Source organism: Cavia porcellus, unplaced genomic scaffold (assembly GCF_034190915.1).
Source record: "Cavia porcellus strain 051 isolate PalLab524CR breed Dunkin Hartley unplaced genomic scaffold, mCavPor4.1 scaffold_27, whole genome shotgun sequence".
In the NCBI taxonomy this organism is placed as follows: Eukaryota; Metazoa; Chordata; class Mammalia; order Rodentia; family Caviidae; genus Cavia; species Cavia porcellus.
In genome coordinates, this window is record NW_026947510.1 from 35,277,187 (window position 1) to 35,283,857 (window position 6,671).

Genomic DNA, 6,671 nt, shown 5'->3' on the forward strand with positions numbered 1-6,671 from the left:
CTTCACTTTTGAATTTCTGTACAATGACAGAAATGTGCTTAGTTTTTCCTTTAGAATTCTCAGGCTGCTTGAATTTTTAAAGGAATTATATTTTTAAAATTACATCAGGAAACATTTTAGTTACTGGTTTTTCAAAGACAAAATATTTGAAAATTTTTTCTGTTTTAGAATTTATTTATCTTTCATCATTTTAATTTTGCTATGAAGATTTGATATAAACTGATTTATAACTGCTTGGTTTTCAATTACATAAGACATTCATAGTTGGTACACTGAAATGATGACAGTGCCTCACCACTGAGGCTAGTTTCTGAGTTCCCTAACTTTCTGAATGTGAATTACATTTATTATTTCTTGTCCTTAAAACTTGTCCTCTTTACCTTAAGTGAAGTGAAATAGCCTGAGTATTTCACTAAGTCTGTACATATCTCAAAAAGTTTCCATCTGATATGAAACATTAACTGATGCTGGGCACAGAAAGTGTCTCTGTGGTCCTAACTGCCAGGGTGACAAATGCTTGAGAGTAGTAGGGGCTCTGGAATTCAGTTACAGTCTCAGTTACAGTCTCAGATCCAGCAGCTGTCTCCTTAACCTAAGACCTAACTGATGCAGAAACTTTTATTTTTTTCTTATGCTTTGAATTTGCAAATGTGTTTAGTGCTCAGACAGTATTAAATAACTTTGATTAATGATTTAACATCAACTTGAATTGTGAGATGGAGGAAAACTATTCCAGGAGAATTGGTAATTGGGAAGTTCTTTTTCTTTTCAATACAATTTAAACTGTCAAACTTTTAACTCGAAAACTCTGACTGAAAAAAATTCTGAATGTAGTAAAAATATTCAGAGCTAATTTAATTAAAAATTATGAAATAAAAAATAAGCAGTCTTATATTTATATTTTTTAATAACAACAAGGTAGCATAAATCAAATTTTTCTATATATTAAACTCACAGATATAAATTTTTCTAGGTGAACAGTCTTCAGGATACACATACTTTCCATTCATATAAGCACAACTCTGGTTCTTGCCTTCCAAAACAAAAAATCTGTGCGAAAATAATATAATAACTTAATTTAAAAAGCAAGGTATAATCTCTGCAAACAATAATTTTATATCAGACTGAAAATGGTCTACACCAGTATAGGTCAAAAAGAATAAGACAACAAGTACAACAAACAGGTATATGTTGAAATATCAAGAATACAGAAAAAACAAGGAATATTGTTATCTTACATTTTAAAACAATAACTTTCACAGAAAATATTGGGTATTTGCTAATCCCTTTATGTTATTGTAAGTAGAATTATGAACCAAATAAGTAACCAATGACAAAACAGAAGTCTTTGGATTTCTCAATTTAGCTAACTATGTACTAATTTTGCCAAAATCTAGTTTGAAAAGTCTAGTTCATTAAGCATGTAAATGTTCTAAGGTGAGACTTTGGTGAGGGTTGGCAAATTTTTACCAGTTATTTTCTGTATATTGCCTTTCTTTTTTTCGGTAGTATTGTTTCTGTGTCTTTCACAAATTACACACACACACACACACACACACACACACACACACACACACACCACTATTCTAAGGAAACTCTGTCTAAACATTGTACTTACAAGCTGTCCTTCAGTTGGGAGACATTTTCCCTCACCCTGGATCCATTGTTTTCATTGGTTTTGAAAGCTCTCCATCATGTCGTTTCAATCACTGAAGGCAGTTTCTATTGGGAGAAAACATTTGCAAATGTAATTGCGCGTGTGTGTCAAGATCTCCTCCTTCCTGGACTCAAAGATTAGTGGTGTAAACTCTTCCAAGTTCTCACTTACAGCCACTTAGTGTATTTATAGACCCGACCTCAAGATATTATCTCTTTACTAGTTTGATATTTTATAACATTAAATAGTCTAATGGTGGAGTCTCTTTCTTTTCTCCCTCAGAAAATTAAGTCAAATAAAAACTGCCAGTCAGTTTCTGTACAATGTTATCATTAGTACTTCCAAATCAAATAAGATACAATGTAATGGAAAGGTGAGAGTGTGTGACCTACCAGGTCTTCTTCAGAGTCTACTTTGAGAGGTTGAGAATTCAGCTCTGCACAGGCAGATTGGCTTTCTGCCCAGGTTTTGGCTTCACTGGAAAACTAATAGTAACTATTTCCATACCCAATCCAGTTGTGTGAGCAAAGACCACTGGAACATCCTAGAAACATAAATACATGAAGGATAGTCTGAATGATGAGTAACTGTTATTAAAACCATTACCAATTTTATATGTTTGTAACACAGTTCAAGGCTTACTAACAACCATTAAAATCCACTAAGACTTAGACATAAGCAGGCGTATTTTTTACATAAAAAAGTTTTTAAGTTGTCTTCCAGTGAAGCTTTCAAGTCTTTCCTTAATGATTCTTTGGGTTCGGAATTGGCTTTTTAAGAATAAAGATGAGCATGAGAAGGCAGATCTCCATGTCAGAGATGGTACTATTTCACACATACTGTGCAAAACATAACTCACCCTCAAAAATAAACCTACAGCTGTGAAGTGGTTGCCAACCATTTCACAGCAACCTCTGCCTGTCTCGCTTCCCACATATTCCTGGACTACCAACTGATCTGCAAGAGCAGATTTGAGTTTATGGCACATAGGTTCTTTCCTGACTTGCTCTGCAACAAAACTTTTTCCCTGAAAAAACACCAAAAATCCTATTGTCTTCCAATAGTGTCAGGAAACAAGCTCTTGCCAGATAATACCATTATACAATAAAAAACATTTAGTCAATCATTCATCAGATCACAGACATTTTTAATATTTGAAATTCAGCTATAAATGACATGTTCACAGATATTTATATGGAAGTCTGGTATACAGCATTCATTTCTTTGATTAAAATACTTAAATTTTGTAAGAAGATGTAAACTTATAAGAAGCATGTTTCCTATAAACCCTGACCATACTTGGCATATCAGTGTATTTTGTAGGAGTAATATACTTGTATTTAATTTCATTTTTCTATAATTAAAACCTATTTGAATGATTTTTTTAGCAAGAGATATCAAAATGACAGAAACTTGAATGGTTTATATTAGAATTCAATATATTTAAATCTCATTTTTCTCCTTATTTTAACAAAACCACACAATAGAATTGGCATTATATTTAAAGTTTGTTAAGACATTTCATATTGTCCTGAATCACTGTTCTGATTTACCCAAGTGAATATTTCCCTGGTAAGAACTGACCGTAGATAACACCATAGTTACCTGTCAGACTTCATTATAGCTGTGGATCTGAAGAAGATATAATAATTGCTCTAATAATCAAAATTACTGGAAGTGGGCACATTAAAACTCACCATTACTTTTAGAAGACAGAGTAGGAAAAAGTGTGATGTTTTTGCTTTGTTCTTCTCTGCAAAAAAACACTGTGACAAAAATTAATTAATTAGGGCTGTAACATAACTATTAAGACAATGTGACTTTCATTCTTAATGACAAGCCATTCTACATAAATACAAAATCATACTGCTAATGTATGCACTGTAGTAAGAGCATATTATTTACTTGATTAGTTACAGTTTGAAAGCAAGTTACCAATTACTGTAATTAAAACTATGCAAACGAATGCTAAAATGCCAGCTATCCTCTTCCATGCTGTTGATGGGGCACCTAAAAAGAAAAGAAAGGGAATCGATGCTTGAGTTTCTCTTTCCTAGAAATCAGTAAGTAAGACAAGATGCCGCCTCTCAGAGGGAAACCTTCCATTGCCTCATTCCTCAGGGCTTCATCCTGAAGTGAATAGTGTCTCAAATGCACTGAACCCAGTTATTGCTCTTTAAATTCCCTTCAGGTCAATTCTCCCTTCACTCTTTCCTCCCTGGTGCAGCTGAACTCTAAGGTCTATTGCTCAACTTACTCACACCAACAATTTAGAGCATCCTTTACTCAAAATCCTAAAAACTTTAACCTGGAGATTCATGAAACATTCTCTCCACTTTAAAAAATGGAGTCCATTTCACTTAAGAAAAAAAAAATCTTATTCTTGCTAATAATAGCACATCATGAAAATAATATATTAATTTATTAGTTTTAAAAAGCACTCAATATGAGTAGAGAGAAGGAACAAATGCATCTTTCTTTCTCTTATGAAAAAAGTCATTAATTTTAGCAAAAATGCAAATAATTTTCTTATAGACCAAGGGGGAGCTCCTGGTGTTTCTCTAAAAATGTGACATTGCTTTGATGTTCGAAGAAAAAAGGTGAGCGTCAATTCCTTGGGGAAGGAGGAGAGCATAGGGGCTGTTTCACCCAGAGAGCTCAGAACGATGAATATTCTTGGGTATGATAAAGCTTTGTGCTTTCAAAATTCTGATTTTATTATCAGACTAGAAATTGGAAAGCAAAGGAGAGCACCAGAGTGAATAATGAGAAATGGGCTAAATTTGAAGAGATAACTTTGCTTTTGCCCTTTTACTGGATTCATCTAATTTGCCATATTTCATTTTGTACCTCTTGCTGACCACACAGTCACAGCTATGGTTTTGCATCATTCACTACATATATTGACAATGTCTTAAATGTTACTTTACTATAGATGTCTCTTCTATCATCTCCTGCAACTTATTTACATCTGTCTTTACCACCTCTTACATACAATTTCATGACTGACATCTTCCTCTGATATACCAGGAGACATTGGAAACTGTGTGCTATTTGACTTTATCAAATTAATAATAATTTTTAGTATATATTTCTGTAATGGTGGGTAAAACTACTAGTAAATCACTTAAACTAAGGACTTTGTTAAAATGCTGTAACATTTAACTTCTTATACCTTCAGGTATTATCTCCTTATTATGAAACTGCACATGTTGTATCTTAAAAATATTTTTTTTTGTCTTTTTCGTTTTTATCGGTACCAGGGATCCAACTCACGACTGCCTGCTTGCAAGGCAAGTCTTATGCCGCTGAGCTAAATCCCCAGCCCTTCAAAATGTTTTTAAAATCATTGTTCTGTAATCTGTTTCCTGTGATAATAATCTAATTTTTGTCCTTTCATCTTTAGATTTCATGGGAAGTCCAAAGAAGTTCCATAATAAAAGTTCAATAACTGTTTAAGGGACTGAACTAAACTAAAGAGATTGAAATCTAGCATCAATATTTTTAAAATAACATGGAAAGAAGCAACTCACAGAAATTCATGACAATTACAGTTGTAATTCTTACAAGTAATACACTTCTGCTGGAATCTGGGTCAATGATATTTTAGAGGAAATTACATATACTAAGAGCTAATCTTACATGTATTGAAGCATACTGAAAAAGTCAAGAAATGTGTTAAAGAGTTAGATAATTAGTGTTTTATTAAAATTTTATATTGGTTTTGAGAGTTATAATCTTCTAAACTCAAGAATCAGTATCCCTTATTAAACAAATATTTATGGTACTGTACCTTTTTTTGTCCTACAAGCTGTGCTCTGTGCAGCAGGTGAGATGTTCTGTGAAACCTCAGCTCAATATAGTTAACCTCCTGTTCACTTGATATTACAGGACTCTTCTTTCTTGAATATCCTTTGCTTCTGTTGAGATTTGGAAATTTTCACATCTGTGTAAGTTATTTCTTGTTCCTCTAGTCTGCCTTCACTGTGTCTGTTTTTAGGCATTCTTGTTCTGAAGCAATGTGGAAAATATCAGTCTTCAGCTCAATTTTTGATAACTCTCCCTTTTGTTCTCTAACATCACTGCAATAAAATAAAAGGAAGAGACCAGTGAATAATGTGCCAGTTTTGGTGCACAAGCAACAGCTGTGAGGTTAGAGGAGTAAAACAACAGGAAATGAATGTATCATTCTCACTGTGAATTTTGTGGTCTTCCATACTCAAAAGAGTTATTTTGCATTCCATCAATAAGGTCAATACTTTTCTTTTCATTGATAAAAAGCATGAATTTAGTGGATTACTTAAATGTTTAGATCTCAATTATTTTTCTCTGGATAACAGTCAACACATAGTTAAATATAACCACATTATAAATTGAAAATTTAAAGTCACTTTATATAAAATACAGTGTAATTTATCACTGAAAAGTATATTCTTAGTAGAATATATTAATGTAAAAATAAAATGAATTTACCTCAGAAGTGAGGTAATATCTTCATTTGAATATAACCACACACCTTTCAATCAACTGTCCTAACTAGTTTAGTAGCTAAGCAAGTGACATTTATTTAACATGCACAGACAACAGAAATAGTCATGCAATCTGTATTACTGGGACTAATGAACCACCAAAAAACAAAAAAAAAAAAAAAAAAAAGGAAAAATAGACAATTACGAAATATGATATTGACATGAAATTTTGATTTATAAATATATAAAAATTTAAATAATGGAACAATGTTCACCTATGGGAAAAATAAATGATAAGTTGATATTTTAAAATAACAAGTGATTGTGAGCAGAAAGTTGTCCATATTTATAAGATAAAATATGCTAAATATTTGCTTTACATTTTGAATAATTTACCCTTCATATATATTAAACATAATTAAATTTATGCATTACATGTGTTTTATTATTGCTTTTCCCTAATAAACTTACTGGGTACACAAAAGAAAATAAAAAGCTTATTAATGGTGATGATTATAAGTAAAGGAGTTATAAATTCTCACTTC

At 32.1% G+C, this 6,671-nt stretch overlaps 1 long non-coding RNA gene across 1 annotated transcript; it reads right to left on the bottom strand.

Moving 5' to 3' along the window:
- Positions 1 to 906: 906 nt before the first annotated feature.
- On the bottom strand, positions 907 to 5,773 carry LOC134473636 (uncharacterized). The gene is made up of 5 exons (XR_010043988.1): positions 5,451 to 5,773; positions 3,355 to 3,423; positions 2,050 to 2,201; positions 1,619 to 1,722; positions 907 to 1,050 (listed from the first exon to the last, which is right to left on the bottom strand). It is a non-coding gene; the product is annotated as an uncharacterized LOC134473636 (long non-coding RNA).
- Positions 5,774 to 6,671: the final 898 nt, after the last annotated feature.